Raw genomic sequence first — 20,380 nt, 5'->3', positions numbered from 1 at the left:
ACATAATGGGATGTAGTACTTCTTTAGATGGGCTTTGTCCTGTGTGTTAAGGGAGGATTATCTTAAACTGATCTGATGTGTGTTGTGTCTTTCAACACACTTTCTACAAGCTTCTCTTTATTTGTTGCCCCCCTTTATGATCTTTATAGAAACACTCTCACCACTGAGAACAGTAACTCAAAGTTCAAAGCGTTCTGCTGCATTTAAAGTATCTGATTATCTCTAGTCCTGTTCATACACCCGAGCTCCTCTTGTCATACATTTGTCATCTGATTTATAATCTTACAGGTATTGACCTGCCAACAAAAACGTATATCACCTGAGTTATGAAGGGAGTCAGGGGGTTGGACATTTCACTAGATTTTGCTTTTCCCACAGGACTGTCTGCAGGCTAGACTTGAGTGTTTTCATCTGCTTTTTCATATATAATCAAACAATAAAGCCGCGCTCTGTGTCATGTTTATTAAAGTCAGGAGTGGAGCCCCGGATCAATACGCATCAGGCATGAATTGTTTCAAACTTGGCATCCTCTGTCAGCCAAACTTAGCATTACATTTTCTGCTGCTATACAAGACTGTAGCAGGGAAACAAGTGGTGAGTGGTTGCATCTGATCTCACCGTGCATGCTTGTCAGTTAGACACTAGAGGACAGCAGAGTCTTTGCATAGAAATACTGCCATCTTCCTTGGTGTATGTGTTCTGTATGTTATGTATGAGGGGGAATTTAAATAGCAAATAATCTCAGTCTGAATAAATCTCCTTTTTAATATAACAAGCTGTTCGCTGACATTGTGCAAACAGGAGCAGTGTCATGGAAAAAAATGGAAGCATATGATACCGCTGGAAAAAATAAGCCTGAAGTCATTTATTGGATCAGAATATCACCGCAGCAGCCTCTGATTGGTGATATAAGTGTCTTGCAGCATCATTAACAGCCTTCACACTTTCTCTAGCTAGGTTGGCACCGATATTGGTGTCTGTCTGCAGACGTCTGTTTCTCCTCCTGTCAACACTATCAGCCGCCTGTGTTGACAGTCTTCCCGATGCTTGATGTTCCTCCGCAGCTCTGCCTTTGTCGTCTCTGTCTCGCTGAGCTCCCAGCTGCACCTGCGGCTGTTTGCCCAGCTTCTTCTTCTCTTGGACTGAGAAGGAACAGTAGGGGGAGAGAAGCAGAGGAAACCTGTTTACTGCTGGGAACAGGTGGAGTTAAAGCTTTCTGGAAGTAGAAACACACACTACTTACTTGTGAAGCAAAGTACTTCTACTGATTTATTGTAATTTTCTGGTCATTTGCAGCAACCTATCACCTCTTGTAAAATGTGAAATTATCCAGATGTGCATAAATCTCCATGATAATTAGCATTTCAGTTGAGATGACTCTCCAGTGTGCATGAGTGACTGAGCAGTGCTGTAATTTTCGTTGAATGTGGTTTGTTTCCACCTGTTTGCACTCCTCTGACCACTTGGTGGCACAGTAGCTCCACATCTTTAAACAAAACCTCTTATTTTAAGATTGAATCAAACCTCAGACAAAAACAAGAAACCCACTAGAGCTCCACATCAAGGCCACAGCTCTTGATTTCTCTGAAGTACCCAAAAGACAAAACGGATTAGCAGATATTTGGAAAAGTTTATTGGAATAAAACGTGCTTATAATTGGTAAAATTAAGCCCCGTTTTAACAGGCCTGGATCCATAGCAGCCCTTAGTGAGTGAGAGTTAAGTGGAGCATTTAGAGTTTGGGGAATGTTTTTCAATTTCCAGAGAGGGGAGCTTGGCACAAATGCATCCTGAATTGAATGTTGTGTTGAAGATATTGATTTTCAGACACATTCAGTTCTGTTGTGGGGTTACACTCCCCCCCTACTTTCTTCTTCCTCAGCGGTAAAAGCATTCAAAGCGTTTCACAAGGTAGCATTACAAATGAGCCTGGAGTCACAGAACAGCGGTCAATTCTGCATGAGAGAGACAGGAAATGGAGAGGAAAAAAGGGAGCTGGATGGAGAGGCAAACTTTCAGCTTCGTACACACATAAGACACACACACACACACACGTGACGGCAGCCTGCTGTGGTGGAGTCTCATGCTGAGTGGGGGCTGAAGTCAGTGGAGCGATGGATGAGGTGGAAGGAGGAAGAGAACAACTGAGGAGCGAGGGAGTGAAAAAAGTGAGGAATACATAACAAATCTGAAGTGACATAACTGGACGTGCTTTGGCTCGCCTTAAAATAACACACTGATCTCCTTTTTATCCCATCTGTCTGTTGCTATATTTTCCCCCCTCTAGTTTGCAGACAAGAGTTTCTTTTTTTTCTTGAATCCCCCCAACCTCACACTTCTCCTCTCCTCTCCTCTCTTCTCCTCTCCTCTCCTCTCTGTCTAATAATAGCCTTAATGTGTTATGAATATGCCACTGTCTGGCTCGCAGCATCTCTCCTCTTCCCCCCTCTTTCTCTCTCTCCCCCCTTTTCACTCCTGCTGCTGTTTTCCTGTCTTCCTCGCCTCCCGCCACCTCCTCTTTCTCACATTCCTCCCTCCCTTCTTTGTCAATATGCTCCTTGTCTTAGCTGTTGGTATTACCTCAACCCTCCCACCCACCCCCCTCAGTTCCTCCCCATTCCTTCACCCCCTTTCCCTCCTCCTCCCTTTTCCATATGCAGTATGGACATAGTGTGAACATGTGATCTTCTTCCTCATCTCTCCCACTCATTTTCACCCTTTCATCCCGATTCCTCTTCTCCTCTTCCTCTCTGTTTGCTCTCCTGCTTGCGTAGGCTGACTCTTTTAGCCATGACCAAGCTGTCTGCCTTTTCCCCCTATTTTCCTCCCTCCATCTTGCTGTCTGCTCTCTCTCAAAACTTTGCAAGACTGTCTCATTAGATTTCTGCATGTGCTGTATTTGTGTCCATGCATGTTTATTCTGATGTGTGCACTCTTGTTGTGCATATTTACCCACCATATATGATAACTTGCCATGTCTACACAACACCGAGAAAGAGTCAAACACGTGACTTCATACACACACACAGAGGCAGACGCAGACGAAAGTAGACATTTTCTGGTTATATTCTCAGTGTTACCGTGTGATCATTACTGCACCCAGGTAGAATATAAAAGAACAGATCAGACCCAGAACAACAGGAAGGGAGGGTGGACGACTTCCTTTTTCACACAATTAGACAGGCATGCAGACAGACAGATGGGCTCTCAGACAGACACAGACGTGCTGTGACTAACATGACAGACTGAAACACCAAAATAAGTTACACAGGGAATTGAAGCTACTGCCAATGAACCAATCTCATATCTTTCAATTTTTCACTTTGATTTTGTATTTGTTTGGTTTACTGTGAGCTGTTGAATGAAGCTGGGACCTGCCGACCTTCACTGGAGCATAAAATTATTCCTCACTATTCCTATACTTTATATTGTAAGAAGATATCAGTTAGACATTGAGAAAGGTACTTCCCTTCAACGTGGAGATGCTGTACATGTAGGACATTTGCCTCACAAAAAGCAGGCAATTTATTCAGAGTAATCAAAACAATAATTGAACTCAGTACAATCAGGACAAGCTAAATATACTCAATAAACCTCATAAGCTATTAAAATGTGTTGACAGATAATTTAATCTTTAATTAAATCCCAATACAGCTCTGTTTTACAATTTATACTGAATGTGAATAATCAAGGCACATCTGAGCTGACCTTAATTTAACAATTCAGAATATCAATTGCAATGTTTAGTTTGTCTATTTTTCAATCTCAATTTACTTTAATTCCATAAATTAATAGCCTTTTAGATTCACTATTTCAAAACAACCTCTATTATGGATCCATAATTATTTATACTGAGTGTTCATCACATTTCAGCAAACTTATCAGTATTTTGGGAGTTGAGTAGAAAATAGAGCAGATTATTAGGTAAAACTCACATGTGACATAGTCTACACTGTGCAACATATACTGAATGCACCCTTTGTAATAGGGCAATCAATGTATTTAAACCTGCAGTGCGGAACTTTTGTCTCCCCCTTCTGGCAGTGAGAGTAAATAGTAGTTACCTGTATGTAACTCCAGTACTAAGAGTACATGCGTGAGCAGGTCCCTGTCGCTACTGTTGCGGCTGTAAAATAGCGGATAAATAGTTTTAAGCATCACAACTCCTGCGAAACGAATCGTTTCACTATCAGAATTTGACTCATTTGGTCCGACAACATTTGGAAAGTTTAGATTGTACAATTCAATTATTTTATCTTTCAAGTTAGTAGTGGGCTAAACTGGAAGTTAGCTGGCTCAGCTGGCGGAAGTCTCTGGTGCTCATGCTCTATGGGCGTCCTTCAGATCTGGCAAAACAATCATTTCTGATTGACCTAACTACCTGTGAGCCAGCACGGGAATGTCACCACAGACACCAGATTAAAAACTCTGGTATACTGTGAAATACAGAGAGATTTATCTGGCGGTGATAGGCTTTATCAGCATTGTGTTAACTCATTTGGCAGGGGCTTGAATGTAATGGACATTCATTTATATGTAAAAGTCCCTCACTCCAGCTTTAAACTAGAACTGCCAAGGGGTCATTTTTACCCTCCTGGTGTTTTCAAATATATGTAATTCTGTTAAAATAAACCCCCTACATCTCTCAGTTCATAACTTTTACTAAAATGGGTTTATTGATCATCTAGTGAATTATAGCGGGTGTAGGCTAAAAAGAAAAAAAATGATCATTTATACCTCGAACCGCAGAGGGGTCATTTTAACCCCTCATAGAAACCTGTATCATGCTGTGCTCAACATTCGCGCCATGTCCGGTTGCTTAGCAACGCCCATTGTTAGACTTCTTTTGATAAGCAGGCTGCCTTAACAAGTAAGAATGGAAATTGAAAACCATGTTCAGTTCAGGTTTATTTCGTCTCATTTTGTCATATCTTCCAACCCTTCATATCAGCAATTATTTTTATGCACACAGATAATTTAGTAACTCTGCAAACATGTATATGATCCATGTGAACAGATGAAGAGAGCTGCCAAAGCACTGTGTGTGTGTGTGTGTGTGTGTGTGTGTGTGTGTGTGTGGGTGTGTGTGTGAGAGAGAGAGAGAGAGAGAGAGAGAGAGAGCTCCGTTTCTTCATTCCCAGAATAAAACATAACGTTATCAAAAATTCATTTTCTTCCTCTACAATAATTAAATTATTTAAATGTGTTGATTATTTTGTTATTTGTTGGTCGTATCCTACAGTTTATTGATGAATTTTAAAATGTATTTGAGCTTTTCGATCTGTAATGAAATAGCCTGAAGCAACTGTAAAATTAATAGACCCCATAAACTGAATTTTAAATAGTTATTTTGTCAAGTCTTACTTATTATTTAAAAAAAAAAAAAAAAAAAAAAAAGATGAAAATGAACAACTTAACTGCCTCACGAAATTACATCTTTGTGAGGGGGTAAAAATAAATAATAACAATAATAATAAACAATTAAAAAAACAACAACAACACCTTTTCAAGTGTTAAACTTTAAATCCTCACCGGACGCTCGTGCGCACCTGAAAACATTACTGTAATTACTGCAGCCCCATTTTTGCCGCTGTTCATACACCATGTTTTTTAGCTAGCTCCTCAGTAAACAGTCCAATAATGACAACCACAATATTTGTGCCATGGTCCCTGTTGCTTTAAGTGTTCACTGACTTTGTTTTTAATATCAGTTCTGAACCAAAAATGCGCACTTTGAGACGGAAGTAGGAGTTTTCCTTTCACTACTCTTTGGGGATTTACTGTCTATTGACTCGCCGAGGACCACTGCTTCACTTAGGGTAAGTGCAGCTTGACCAAACATTGATATGTGGATGCCTTGTTTGTGTTTTTAGGCTGCTGGTTGTCCCACAAAATCTTGCTTGTGCAATGTCTTTGCTCTTGTTTGCTGCTTTTGCTGCTCCCATGCTGCTGCTAGCTATGTGCGGTATTTGCATGTTAATTAGCTTAGTTGTTGTTGTAACCAAGCTAATTTCTCTTTGGTTGTCTGCTCTGTGCATTGTAATGCGTCCATGCTGTTGAGTCATGCTGTGGTGAAATAGTCATGAGTGCCATGGGCTGTTACTTTGTTTGGCTTTAGGGATGTTAGCACACAGCCCACTCACATAATTATTTCCCTGTAATATTGGCCTAATTGAATACACAGGATATGTTCACCTTTTCTTCACATACCTTATGTTCAGCTACACGTTAGAGGGCATTCCAAATCAGAGCAATGGGTTTATTTGTCAGCTGTATTGATTACATCTAATCTCCTGTTCAGCTGCACTTGATGTCAATCTAAGATCCTTGTGCTGATGGTCATTTGCTTATCTTCATAGCATTTGATAGGAAGTTGTGTTTTGCCCCATTATATAGATTTGTGGTTTTCATATGGCAATAATTATTTCATGTGCCTTTGCTTGTTATATATCAGATAGATTACTGGTGTACATGGGTCTTGCTGTGTCACTCTAAGGGTGACCAGACGTCCCAAAAAATTCGGGACAGTCCCGAATTATGAGCAGTTCTCCTGAATCCTGTCTTGTTTGTCTCAAAAATTAGAATAAACCCAAGTTTTGATTAGTTATAGCCTAATAAAACATTAAAAACTCATAGTTGTGAAACATTCTTTTGATATTGCCCACAGATGGCACTGTTATGTCCATAGCCAACATGAATTATGGCAGTTGTAGTTGTGTTTTTTTAAGCCGTGTACAGTAGTGCTGCGAATTGATAAACAACTATGCATAGCGGCGACGCATAGCTATGACTTTTGTTGAATTAAAACATTTACAGAGGAAAAAAGTTTTGGCTTTCATGTGTTTTAATGTTCATTGGCAATGAATGTAATGTACTGGATGCCCATCATGGCCATGTGACCACGCCCACTCTAACCCCCAACTCCCCTGTCCCCGAATTTCACCCAGTCTCATCTGCTCACACCAGTCACTCCCCAATCTCTGCAGTGCTGAACTTGCTGTAGCCTACCCTAGAGAGATGTGACGAATCCAGAGCATATATGAGTGGCAAAGTTTATTATCAATTCTGAACATAACTCTGTACTCATGTAAGTCCATCCCAGTTGGCTATCTAAAATAGGGCAAAACCTGCAACCTATAATTCAGACAAACAACTTGTTGGCAGTGCTACACACATTCATGATATTCTCCAGTAATATATTAAATCCTCAGTGCTTGATTTATTATTTTGCTCTGGCATACTCTCTGCCTCCCTACTCACCTGAAATCGTTGCAGGCCTCATGAAATTTCATAAACCATTTCCCCACCTGTGCATTTGAGCATCTGCCTGCAAGTCTTAAGCCCCTTTCACACATCCAGTCTATCCCTGAAATGTTCAGGGACATTTCCTGCATGGGATCATATGTGAATGGGAGCAGGGATTGATATTTAAGGAAATCTGCACCACCAATTTCTTGCCTCAAGACCTAGTAACATTTCAGGCAAAATGCTGGTACGGCTGTGTTTACATCCGTCTGACGAAAGATCCTTTCACATGGTGAGAGCGAACCAATCACAAGACGCCGCTGATTTGAATCCGCAACTTGTTTATGTATGTCTCGCCAATGCTTTTGCGGGTGATTTGATAACTAACAAGCAATACAAGTTCTTTTGTTTGCAAAAGCACCAGAAACAAACAGCTCCTCGCTCGCCATGTTCCTAAAAATAATAAGAGACATCTTCCAACACGTACACGTACATCCAGCCTTTCCCTATCTTCATCTTCTTCTGTTGAGTTTTATGGCGGTTGGCATCCATAACAAGCACCCAGGAACAGTGCCCAGCTTTGAGGCCAGTTTGACATAGTGGCCAAACCGTGGAATTACAACTTTTAGATCTGACTATAATTTTGGATTTGGATCTGACTTTTGGAGCCTATAATTTCAGTTTAAACCTGAAGATAGCTGTCTCAGCTAGCAGAAGTCTCTAGTGAGCATGCTCTATGGGTGCATGGGGCCCGTAGAGCGTGCATGGCTGCGTCTTTACAGCGGGAAGTGGGGTTTTTTTGGCTTTGTATGCCACTGTGCAACTTTCCTTGCTGCCGACGCTGTATCCAGTTCTCTTTATACATCCATAATCCATAAGCGTTGCATTACCGCAATCTGCTGGACTGTGTCTCGCCCCATCTATTCCAGCGTTGCCATGGCATGTGTGAAAAGGTGCAAGACGGGGGTGGATTATGGTCAGTCTAGTGATGGGAAAAACAAAGCTTTCTGAAGCAGTGAATCATATGAAGCAATTATGTTGCAATTGTAAACTCACTACTGTCGTCTGTTTGATGTTTCCTGTCATATTTTATTTAATAAAGGTTATTTACCAAACGCTGTCTCAGTGCGTGGATGTACAAATATATATGGAGATAATGAGTCATTTGTTAATAGGCTTATAGTAACCCCATACTACTTTTATAAACTCTTTGATGAATTAGGGGCAGTAAGCTCTGTGACAGATTTTTATTATAATTGGCTTTAAGCAGTGACATGAAATAAAGGAATCAAAGTGTCTGCATCACATAGTATGATATAACTAGGAAAGTGATTGTGCTATAATGATAAAATAGTGTTTAAGGATATGCTTGTGCAACTAGGAGAGTGATTGTGAAAATGAAAAAAGAAAATAAAAAAATGTGTGTGGGGGATATGATTTTTATTAAAAAAGATAAAACCATTTTTTCAGAACTAGGCTTCAGTCTGCTCCACTTCTCGCTCACTACCTCTCCAGCTTTGGAGAAGACCAGTTCACATGGCACCGATGTTGCTGGCATGTGAAGGTATTAGCCAGTTTAAAAAGGTTTAGGTACACCGCTGCGTTTGTTGCCCAGTAGTGTAATTGGTCTTCTCCTCTGGAGAGGTAGAGCTCTGCCAAGTACTGTTGGACTTCAACTGTAGCATTAGCTGTGGCATTTTGGATTCTTTGGGTGGCACTCTCCCTTTTTCTCCCTCCCTCCTTCCCTCTATCAAACACTCACACACACACACACAGTCTTTCAGTCACACACTCTCGCTGTCACTCAAACTAGTTCTCTCTCATTCACACTAAACTTTTATCAGTCCACTAAATCTATCTGCTGATCTACAGTATCTCTGCATGTGTGTGTATTCATCTGTCTATTCTATAGTATGCATCTAATCTAATACTAATCTTACTTTAATCAAACTGTCCTTAGCTGTCTCTCAGTGAAAATTTGGTGTAATGCAAGAATCTCCTCCACTGAAAAAACCCACAAGTTTTGGAGGGATTCTGCCCATTTTTAAGCATTATAGGAGATTGACAAGCGCCCACCACACATTCAAACCAGCATGACACGCCCCTGTTACATGCGTGACATAACGAAGCTTCGTTTGTGGTGGTCACATGATTTTTGGTGTGGTGAAGCGAGGTGTCAATACATCTTGCTGCGATACTTTAGAAAGAAATAATTTGTCGAGTAGTCTGCTGCGAGCGAATCATCACTAGAGGCCTGCGCTACGTAGCAGGATTGGGGTTAGCCTGACTTCAGGTTTAACTCTGGGTTTTCAGGGTTACGACGGTGGTTCACTTCTTACTGGGATACATCGCCATGGTAATTTATGCTGCAATCAGATCACTGGAAAAAAAAGAGTCTTCATTCCTCCAGGATCCCGACATGGACAAAAGTCCTGAGTTACAATAAAGTGACAAGTAAAAAAGAACAATTTTTATAGGTCAGTAGAAACATTTTATTGTTCCAGACTTTCTATTTCCACTCTGTTTTTAAAACAGAGCGTGTAACAAACAGAGAGATTGTTTACGACACTAAACACATGATAATTTTAGCTGCATTTTAATTGTGCAAAGTTGATTGTCATCCCCAGAGTGACAGCTGACAGTGTGGATGATTTAACACTCCGATTCTGTCACTGCAGCTCAGAATAACATGAGACAACTGTGTGATGATAACTGGAAATAAAAACGAAAGCATGTCTTTTTATTAGAAAAATAATCTACACACTGTTAATTGGCTCCCATGATTATAAATGCAACATTTCAGTCAGATAGACTCATCAGTCATTAACTACTCCACTCTTTGCTTCAGTAGCAGAAACAGTCTGACATTGCTTTTAAGTTTGTTTTTTTTTAAAGTGACATTCAGAATGTTTTTCTATCTTCCAACTAAATAGCAAAAAAATACTCACTCTATCCTTAAATCATGTATAGTAATTCCCACATGTATTTTAAGCCTTACCCTAATTTTAATATGTGGAAATTATTTCTAGTGTTTCTACATCTTGATTACAGGCTTGTTTACATTTCACTTCGTTGAATATGATTTTTTTCTGTCCCTAAAACAGAAGATTTCCGCAGGGTCTTGGTATCACCGTTTCATCTCATATCATATGAAGTACTTCATTCATGGTTCTGATGATGTCGCTCATAATTAAGAACCCCGCCTCTTTCACATGAATGCTCTTGTAACTGGACAGGAAAACCCAGAGTTGACTGAGCAGGTTGATAGCCAGCTCGGTAGTACTGGTTATCTGGACGGCCAGTGTTAGGCTCAGTGAAGCCACCTAATGAAAAGATATCCTGAGTTTGTTGAACCTGCTTCGTAGTTCAGGCCCCTGGTGAGTCTCCACTCTTTACTCCGCCCAGCTTGAGGTAAACTTACGAGGAATGATGAGGTCAGATCCTAGATGACTTGTTAAATTGAGGAAGAACTGATCCGTTATTCCCTCTACACGTGTCATTCTTTGTGCATGAATGAACATGATATAAGTTGTTTATTATTATAACGTTTGCAATGGACTCAGCAGTTATGATTGCAATGTTTACTGAATCTTGTTCCTTTATTTGTTTTGTTTGAACCTTTTGTTTGTTCTTAATTGGTTGTCATTAATCAGCTAATTAGCATAGTGTGTTCTGCTTGGAGGCTGTATAGTATATGTGTTTGGTCAAGTTAGTGTGTTGTAATTGCACTCAGCTGTGTGTGCAGGCCAGTGAGTCTCTGTCACAAGCTTAATTAATGATACGTATATATATACAAAAATGTTAGGTTCATGTCAGTTATGTCAGTTATATCCTCTGATTATTTTTACATTCAGACACAGAGTTAAAGTGGACTATTTGTGTGTATGTGTGCATATGCATAAAAGAAATGATGTTGATGAAATTAATATGTTTATGTCTGTTAGGATGCATTATACTGTACAATGTATTGTCAGCATCAGGAGTGGGAAAAGTAGCCCCTGCCTAGCAATCTGTGTTCACCTCTGTTTGGGTGTAAAACTTTTACAACAAGGCACAGACAAAAGGACTCGGAAGCAGACAAGGCAGTTAAGGGTAGAACAGCCTTTACTTTGTTGGTAATCACAGTTACAGTGAGCAAAAGAATGGATCCAGCCAACACAGGCAAAGGGCAAAAGCAGGCCGGTGGCAGTCAGTTAAGAGGCAAAGGGTCATCAAAACTGAGGCAAGACGAGAACTTGGCCGGAGAGCGAAGGGAATTAGGTAGGGCTAATTTTCATCATTGATTATTATTGATTATGGCGGCTGTGGCTCAGGAGGTAGAGCCTCCACTAATTGGAAGATAGGCGGTTTGTTCCCTGGCTCCTCCAGTCCGCATATTGAAATGTCTTTGGGCAAGATACTGAGTCCCAAATTGCTCCTGATGGCTGTGCCATTGGTGTGTGAGTGTGTGTGAATGCATTAGAGTCTCCTCCTGATGAGCAGGTTGGCACCTCGCATGGTAGCCTCTGCCATCAGTGTATGAATGTGTGTGTAACTGGGTGAAGTCCATTTACCATTAATCTGCTGATTATTTCCTTCATATAGTGAAAAAATTGCTTGTCTCAGAGGTCCAAAAGATTCAATTCAATGTAGGATTCAGATTCAATTTTTAGATTCAATTAAGGGTCATATATGATAAAGAAAAAACAGTAAAAAAAAACATCTGCATTCCAGTCTCTCAAAAACATTTGAGAGGCTGGAAGCTTGTAAAAATAACAAAACATATAGTAAAATAACAACAATTATCAAAATAGTTGCAGAATACTTATCTTTCAACCCACAAGTCGAGTAATTTTTGCAGCTCTAGAACTTGGTAACATAAACAAGATCCCGACTGAAGGAAAAATCACGTGAAATTTTGAAGTTGAAACCCTAAAACAGTTGAAGTACCAGTCAAGTGGCAGTAGAAATACCAGTGCTGAGTTAAAGTTTCAATTCAAGTGTAAACACTGAGAGCAGGGGGAGTACATTGTGCATAAACAGTGGAAGGTTGAAAGGTTGAAGAGTAAAAGGTGATATACAGTTGAAAGGTTAACAAATAACTGGTAAAAATAGTGAAAATTATAGTTGAAGTGGAAGCGCTGAAGTTCAAGTGTAGGCGGTTGAAATTTCATTTGAAACTCAGAAAGTAGTTGAACTGTCAGTTGAAATAATAAAAATCGCTTCAAGTGTCACTCTGACATGTAATGGGTGAAAGCGGACGAAGACTCGGAGGAAGCGTGAGTGACGAAACACTTGAAATGTCATTTAAAGCGTAAGTTAATGAATGTCCTGTGAAGACGAAGAGCTGGAGCCCTCAGCGAGTGTGATACGAGTAGCAGATATACCGAGACTAATGAGGAGCAGGTGAACAGGCAGGTGAACGGTCAGCTGGAGAAAACACTTTGAACAACCGGTGGAAGCGGCTCAAGTCACAGTCGCTCTGACCCCAAGACACGACTGCTAATAAAGAGACGGACACATTCGGTTTTACTTATCCAAATCCCCCATACTACTGTCAATTACTCTCAATTGTTTAGCTTTTTTTTCAAGAGTACATTTGTCCGATAATGAGCAGATGGAGTGGGACTGGGGATTTACTGCGTATCAATATTTTAGCAGCTGCACGCCATAACCAACCACTTACTATTGAGCTGATTTCGAAGCAGACCCATTACATGAATGTACTGACATAAATAAATCTCTATAAAGTGTTTCATATTCCTTCAATTGCCAACGTTCACCATTACGTCGCTTCCATCGATGAGGATTTTCAGCAGGTGCCTGCTAGCCTGCGGTCAACCCTGTGAAGTCTGCTCAGGCTCCAGTATATTATTTGTATGACTGAGGCTCTGTTCATTCCCCCACGGAGACGGTGTGAGTTCTTCCCTGCCCCTTTTTGTTGAAACACAATTCTACACTTTACAGACTTTTCATGACCGTCTGATGCCAGTTTGTTAGGTAGTCCTCTATAAATGTCTGGCATTTGTCCTAATCTGGAGTTTTACTCTGTATTTCATAGGAGGTGATTCTTCCTTTTGTCTATTTTGTGGTGGAGACCCCCCACCCCCCCAATATATATATACTTGTAGACATCAGCAAGATTTAAAAGCTTTCATCCAGCCATCTAAAGACGTTGTATAGAACAGGCATGAGGCTTGTCTCTGCGAGGTGTTTGACAAATAAGGCATCTTTAAGCCAGGCGGCATGAGGTGCTGCTATGTATTGATTTTATTTAGAGTTAATTGGAAATTGGGCATACTAAACCCTCCTTTGTCTTTGCAATGCTTGCAGTGCGGTTTGAGATCCAATTAGGTATGGGATTATTCACTTTTTATAGAAATAAAACAGCTCTGGAATGGCCGTCATTTTTATAAAAGATGCTTTCCACCGGGGGGAGAGGTTGATCCTTTCCACCTTTTCAAAGAGACGAGTCCTTTCCTAAAGGATAGAGCCAGGGTTTGCTTTCAATATGATCTTTCTAACAGGGAGAATATGATGCCGAGCTGACTCCATGCTGTGGAAACATGAACAGTATATGAGCGCGCACAGATGTGGGATCACAGAGAGCAGAAGCTGAAATGGATTCAAGCTAATGAAGATGTATTTTTAGGTGACCTAGAGTTTTTTCAGCCTAAGGTGCTCAGTAGAGTCTGCTGTGTGCTTTCCTGACAATTTTATTGTTTACACAACATTTTAGGATAATGATACATGCTTTTCTGTTGTTGCTTTGCTGCATGTATCACATTGATTTGCATTGTAATCTGCCAGTCGAGGGGTCACAGATGTTTGTACAAAATTATCGGTTTGCACACAATTTTGCTGTCATCAGCATCTAATCTATAGAAATTGTCTTTGCATCTGTTAACTCACAGTGATGATGGTGCAGAATATATCTGCATTTTAATACGTGTATCACTGGATAAGAGACGCGAAACCCTCGAGAAAGCTAAAAGAGAATCACAAGTATGTCATCTAGTGTCAGAGTTGTTGTGAGTCGAGTGTCAGAGCTCAGCAGCCCTCCTGCTGGAGTAATGGACCAGCAGGGGTTAAGTCACCTAAGGGTGCCAGCAGAGGTGTAGCATATTCACATCTAAACATTGCAACATAGTCAAAAACAACAGTAGAAAAAGGCAAGATGAGAATAAAGTTGAGCAAAATCAAATATTTTAGATTTTTAATGTCACCAGCCACTAACTCTTGTTTATTTCCTGGAATGCTTTTTTTGCCACCTGTGATTGGTCAGATGGGTTCAAGCTTTAACTTTAAACTTAAATAGACAAAAAAAGTTGTTAACATTTTTTGTTTTTAATTGGACATTTATACATGACACCTCAACAAAAAAATTAGGAAGTGGCGCTAATATGGATTGTTGTAACACCAAATGCTGGTTCACTGCATTTGATCTCCTGAAATGATATCTCTCTTTTTTTTACCTGCTAATTATGTGTGTTTGGTTCACATCAGCAACAGGCATTTTCCAAGCATTTTTTTTTTTTCCCAGTTGTAATGCAGGCTCTATCTACCTAAGTCTGAAAATGAAGGCTTATTTCTACTTCAGTGTTGATTATTCTGAAGAAGTGCAGCATGTTATAAAGAGATAATCCAGTCTTTGGAACCGTTTGGTAACTGAGTAAATAAAGGGATGATTGGGAGTCAATCACTGACACATCACTGTTTTGGAGCGGCATTTATGCTCGCAGTCCTTTTGTAATGATCATGTTTACACTCTTTCTTCTGTTTGCTGCTGTTTGTGTGATGGGTTTGACACTTTGTAATTCACTGTGAATGCATCAGTGTTTATGCATAGCAAATAAGAGAGACTCATCAAGCAGAGAAGGATACACGGATCTAACCAGGCGATGGAACAGAAAAGCACCGTTCACAAAGGAAGCCGCGTCTTTTTCAGCTCTAAAATTTAATTAGACTGTAAGCGCCACTTCTAAATTACCCAATCCTATTTCTTGTATGGTGATCTCTCTGAAATATGTTGCTGCTAGATAATTGCTGATATGTGACATTTCACCAGGACAGAAGGCAGCATATTCAAACAGCTGAAAATGAGTCAGCGACATGTAATCGTGATGATTTTTAAAACTCTGCTGCCTTGCATGTGAGTTCTCACTTTCTTAATCCTCCAATATCCTGATTTGATTGAAACAGATTAAGTCCTTTTCTCTGTTTAATTCATGCAACTGTCATATCAGAGCCTATTAGGAAGGAGAAGGTGAGCACCCACAAATAAAGAATGGCGATATTGATTTGCTGTGGAGAAAACGATATACATTATAAACTTGTGTTGTGTGAGAACTACTGATTGCAGGCATTGCTGTACAGATTCTAATGAATGACTATGAGACTAGCACTATCACCACACATTTGTACTGAGCTGAATGAATAGCAATTAGCTGATATTTCTTTGCAGTAAAGGAATTATAGGGAAAATTTATAGTCCACTTGGATTCATGTAAGTTGAAAAAGTAACTGAAAGTGAACTTAAGTAGCTGTTCGGCCAGTTTTATGCCAAACACCCAGTGTTACAAAGCTCCCGAAAGGTCACTTATTGCATTCCCTCGCAATAAGGTTTGCATTACCTCACAACAGGTTTAGCATGCCCTCTGATCCATAGAGGAATCAGAGCTACATTATTATATTAGCCTATGTATAAACCAACACATGGGTACAATGAATAGAAATTTAGATACTGGTTGAAAATGATAGAAAGCCTCAAAAAGCAGACAAGCAGTTTATTCCTCATCAAGGTTGCTCCCTGCACATGTTTTTCCAGCTGCTGCAGTCCAACAGCCATGCTGCCGTATTAATTGATTTGATTATATATTCAGGTGGCTGATAGTAATGATAGCTAACAAATTTTAAGTCATAGCCCGGGAGAGCATTTGATCCAGTCTGACTCAAACCTCTGATGTTTTTGGAAGGTTTAGAAATCCTCCATAGCAGGGTATGCGTATCAATCTTTGTCTTCTTTATCCTCAGAGAAAAGCAGTACAAACACAGCAACAGAGCACAACACCAAACAGCATCAATGCACCCTCGGAGTTGGTCTGTGTATTTCATATGAAGTAACTTTTCAGAGCAGATGAATGATTATACATTCTTTCTTCCCTGCTCAACACAATTGCATCATTCTCAGCTACGCCCAGTAGACGTCAGGAGAAAACAATATTGACAATGTTTTGGGGCCAGAGTAATGGAAAGCTGGCTCAGATTCATTTCCATTTATGTAGCTGCAATATGTTGACTGAAGATGCAGCATATATACATTTACTAATCAGAGATTGTTCCGGTGGATATTTACTTGGATCTCATGCTTTTTTAAATTTATTTGAAAAAGTGTCATAAGAAGCTATTCTGCAAACCTGTTTTTGCTGATTTTGGCAACCCCACCCCATTGCATAAGTCCTAACAAAATCATTGAACACACATCTCTAACACCACTAACACATGGACAGCACTACATGCACTCATGGTGCTTGTTGTGTACTTTTGTAAAGTAACACCTGCTGGTGCAGTGTGCACATCCCTGCAGGAGAAATAGATGAATGGGGCGTGATTAAACAATTGCAGAGAGGTGAGCAGAGTGATGTAGAGATGGATGACAAGAGAGGGGACAGAGGGAGGAACAGAAAGCAGACAGTATGTGTGAAGGTGAGACAGTGTGTCACCTTAGCTATTTAGAGGATTACACAGAGAAACTAGAGTTCACCACAGTGATATAGGACAATAAGTACCCTATGGCATGTCTATCACACTTAAGGTTTTCTGTTTTCTTGTGTGTGTGTGTGTGAAAGTGATGGTGCAGGTGGATGGAGAGGAAATTAGGTGTTCAGGGAGATAGTTAGTCAAGATCCAGATCGGGACTCATGACTCAGTACGTACCCTGGTCTGATACTTGACTTTTTGGTCCTCTCTCATTCCCCCTCCTCTCACACATCCTCTGTCCTTTCTCATTACCTGCACTACCTTGCGTGCTTGCAGCTTCGCCTCCTCCTCTCCCCATTTTCATTCTTCAACAATGCCGGCCCTCCCTTGCACTCTTTATTTGCAATTGAAAACACCTTGTGTATGCCCTGTGGAGAACTGCATATGCTGCATGGAAGACATGTACTGTCTTTATACTTTTTATCCAAAAATCTGTACTTAACAAGGGAAATGTAACATTGTACATTGTATGTACAACATAGGGTGTTATTTTCTCTCACATTAACACCACATGAGTGTTTATATGAATGACACTTCATGGTTTCCACAAACACTTATCTCAGAAATATGTGACTCATGATTTTAATTGGCTGAAATATTTATATTTCTCTGTCATAATCTTTTAGAAAACAGAATCACTTTCTCCTCAGAGTGCAAGAGAAAAAACTTCAAGCAATGCCCTGTGCGGCAGGACAGTAGTGCAGCAGTACTTTTTATGCCCAACCTCAGGGATTTTGATAGCGAAGTACTGTATAGTCAATTTGACTTCACCTCTCTCCCTCTTCACTCCGTCTTTGTGCACATCGGTATTTGTTTTCCCAAAATCAACCTTCATCCAACCTCAGTCTCTCCTGCTAAAATGCTTTTCTGACAACTACAATCATTTTTTAAAAAATTGTTCTTCCTCTCTTGCTGCTCTCTTCTTTCTCATGAGGAAAAACGGTGAATAAAGACAAATTTTCACCGTTCCTCATCACAGTATAGACATACAGAAACTTTGGATGTGTGTGTGTGTTTTTATGTATGCACAGTACGTGTCCAAGCACATGCTTGAGTCCATGTAACAGTTATATCATCGTTATGGCTTTACATGCGCCTTATGTTACATGTGAGTATAATACAAAAGCATGTGTTTCTGTATACAAATGTGAGCTTTATATGTGATTACAGAGTATGCGTAGGTTGCACATGTCTTTACTCCGTGGTGTGTGTGTGTGTGTGTGTGTGTGCGTGCATGCATGTGTTAAGATGTGTTTGAATGAGCTCTGTGAGCACTAACCAAGCGGAAATGACGGTAATTAACTAAACGAGCTACATCTGCACGGGGGGAGAGATGCTCAAAGAGGAGATACAGAATGTGTAGCTGCCTTTGGAAGAGTAGGAAGGGGAAATGAAAGGGGTGTACTAAAGAGGAGAGGGGTATGAGAGGGATGTTTTTCAAGAAAAATTACGGTATAGGTGACGGGATGGTAAAAAATGAGACGGCGAGGGAGTTGGGGAGAGGCCCTATTCATCAAGCTGTGACAAAAAGCATTAAATACAGTGGAGATATATGCAATTTTTACATCTCTACCTTTTATCTCCCTCTCATTCTTACTGTCCAAGTCTCCTCTCTTCTCTTCTCCTTTGTCCTTTCTTCCTCCTTTGTCTTCATGACCCACAGGCGAGGTGAGGTCTACCTGCAGGACCTGTAACCCTGGGGCATCACCCCTCCCTGGGCTACCAAAGCCCCAAGCTCAGACTGCAGGCATCACTGATTCAGAGAAGCTTAACGTATCACAGCTTTAAGTGACCTAGAAAAACTTGTCAAATGGAAATAATTCCTCCTGCTGTGCTGTAATTTTTGTGTTTCCTGCTTGGCCATGTGTGGAATCAAGTGGAGACATCAGCACAGGAATGCATGTTGCTGCTACTTTTTAATGTTAAATCCAGCCGACACCACGCTGTACTACGGGTTACATCACGCTGCTTCAAAGGCCATTGTTGATTGTTCAGCTTTTTCCTTCCTTTTAGCGAGCTGCACTGCTGATACAGTTGAGATTAAACTCCTTTTTATTATACACCCACACTCCAACACACATGATAATTAAAAGTTTGAGAAGATTTTTTTACACATAGACTAAGAAACTAACATACATACACATGTCATCTGCATCTGCAGAAGCTGTAGCTTGATAAACTGCACAGGAAAGATTCTCCAACGTTGCATACAGTGTCTCAGTGCTTCAGGTTGCACTGTGCAGCTCCAGAGAGGAACGCCGAAGTTCAGCATTTTTCTTGTAGTAACCTTTACAGCTGATAGATCTGAGATTAGATTTAGTTTGTGCAATTCAGGTGAAGCACAAGTGAAAAAGAACAAAATGAATAATTGACCTTGCAGAAATATTCACAATGGTGCAACACAGTGTAATGATGCAGTCAGACTGAAATTCTTCCTTTTTCATTCATTTCGATGTGGAATGGGTCGAGACACATTTGCTTCAGTTGGCAAATTGACCTACCTCCTGTATAACCCTACCTGTGCTATTTCCTGTCCCTTCTGCTTTTGGCCACACCATGCAAGTTAATTTCCCCAGGTGAAATTTGGTCTGACTGCAGCCTAACATTGGAGAGGAGAAAATGGGACCTCACCTTGCTGTTACATATGCCACAAGAGTAAATATGTGTTTACATGCCCACTTGTGCAGCCAAAATTATTTTGCTCTCCTCAACAGATATGGTCAGAACCGACAATGATGCAATAGAAGTGAGAGCTGCTGAAAGTGCAACATAAATGGTGTGTTCAGGCGGTGCTCATTAACTTGGAAAGTTATAGATTTCTGACTATCTGGGAATCTCAGATAGCCTTAGTCTCAGTTTCAGCAGAGAGTTGTAATGTCTTGTGATTGTCTGAATCCACCTTGACAAGAATAAGATGCTGGGGGAGACACTCAGAGTGATCATTTGGAATTTTTGGGTATAGCCATGGCCTAAATTAAAGATGAATATTGGCATGAATCATTATCTCTTCTCTCTCTTCTAAATCTCGTCCGTCTAACCTTTGTAGAGACAGTGAGGGGAAGTGAAGTAGATGAAAAGGGAGGCATGAATAATACCCACGCATTTCAAGAAAGATTCTGATCTTGCTTTAAAGTAAAGAGGAGGCAGTAGCGATAATTGATCTCATTATTCAAGAACAAACTCCCACTCAGACAGTCTTACATGTTTCAATACTAACCTTCAACATGGACTTCCTAAATTGTTGGAACAGTATGAAGTAAGTAAAGTGTTGCCAGATGGTGGTGTAATGGCTTGTCAGGTGCTGAGTGAGTATAATGTCTGCGTGTCCATGGGTTTGAGATCGTCTGAGGCTTTTTAATTTAAAGCACTTCTTTTTAAGAGAGCGAATACTTGCAGAC

General features: G+C 40.4%; 2 long non-coding RNA genes across 2 annotated transcripts in view; one reads left to right on the top strand and one right to left on the bottom strand.

Annotated features, from left to right (window-relative positions):
* Positions 1-850: 850 nt before the first annotated feature.
* LOC137175249 (uncharacterized) lies at positions 851-6,603 on the bottom strand. The gene is made up of 2 exons (XR_010925589.1): positions 6,210-6,603; positions 851-1,142 (listed from the first exon to the last, which is right to left on the bottom strand). It is a non-coding gene; the product is annotated as an uncharacterized lncRNA (long non-coding RNA).
* The window catches only part of LOC137175250 (uncharacterized), a 67,668-nt gene continuing 52,831 nt past the window's right edge, over positions 5,544-20,380 (top strand). Inside the window, exon 1 of the long non-coding RNA XR_010925590.1 lies at positions 5,544-5,818. This is a non-coding gene — a long non-coding RNA (uncharacterized lncRNA). The remainder of the gene's footprint in view (positions 5,819-20,380) is intronic.

The sequence above is a fragment of the Thunnus thynnus genome, chromosome 22, assembly GCF_963924715.1.
Source record: "Thunnus thynnus chromosome 22, fThuThy2.1, whole genome shotgun sequence".
Lineage (NCBI taxonomy): Eukaryota > Metazoa > Chordata > Actinopteri > Scombriformes > Scombridae > Thunnus > Thunnus thynnus.
This window is presented reverse-complemented; position numbering and strand designations above follow the sequence as displayed.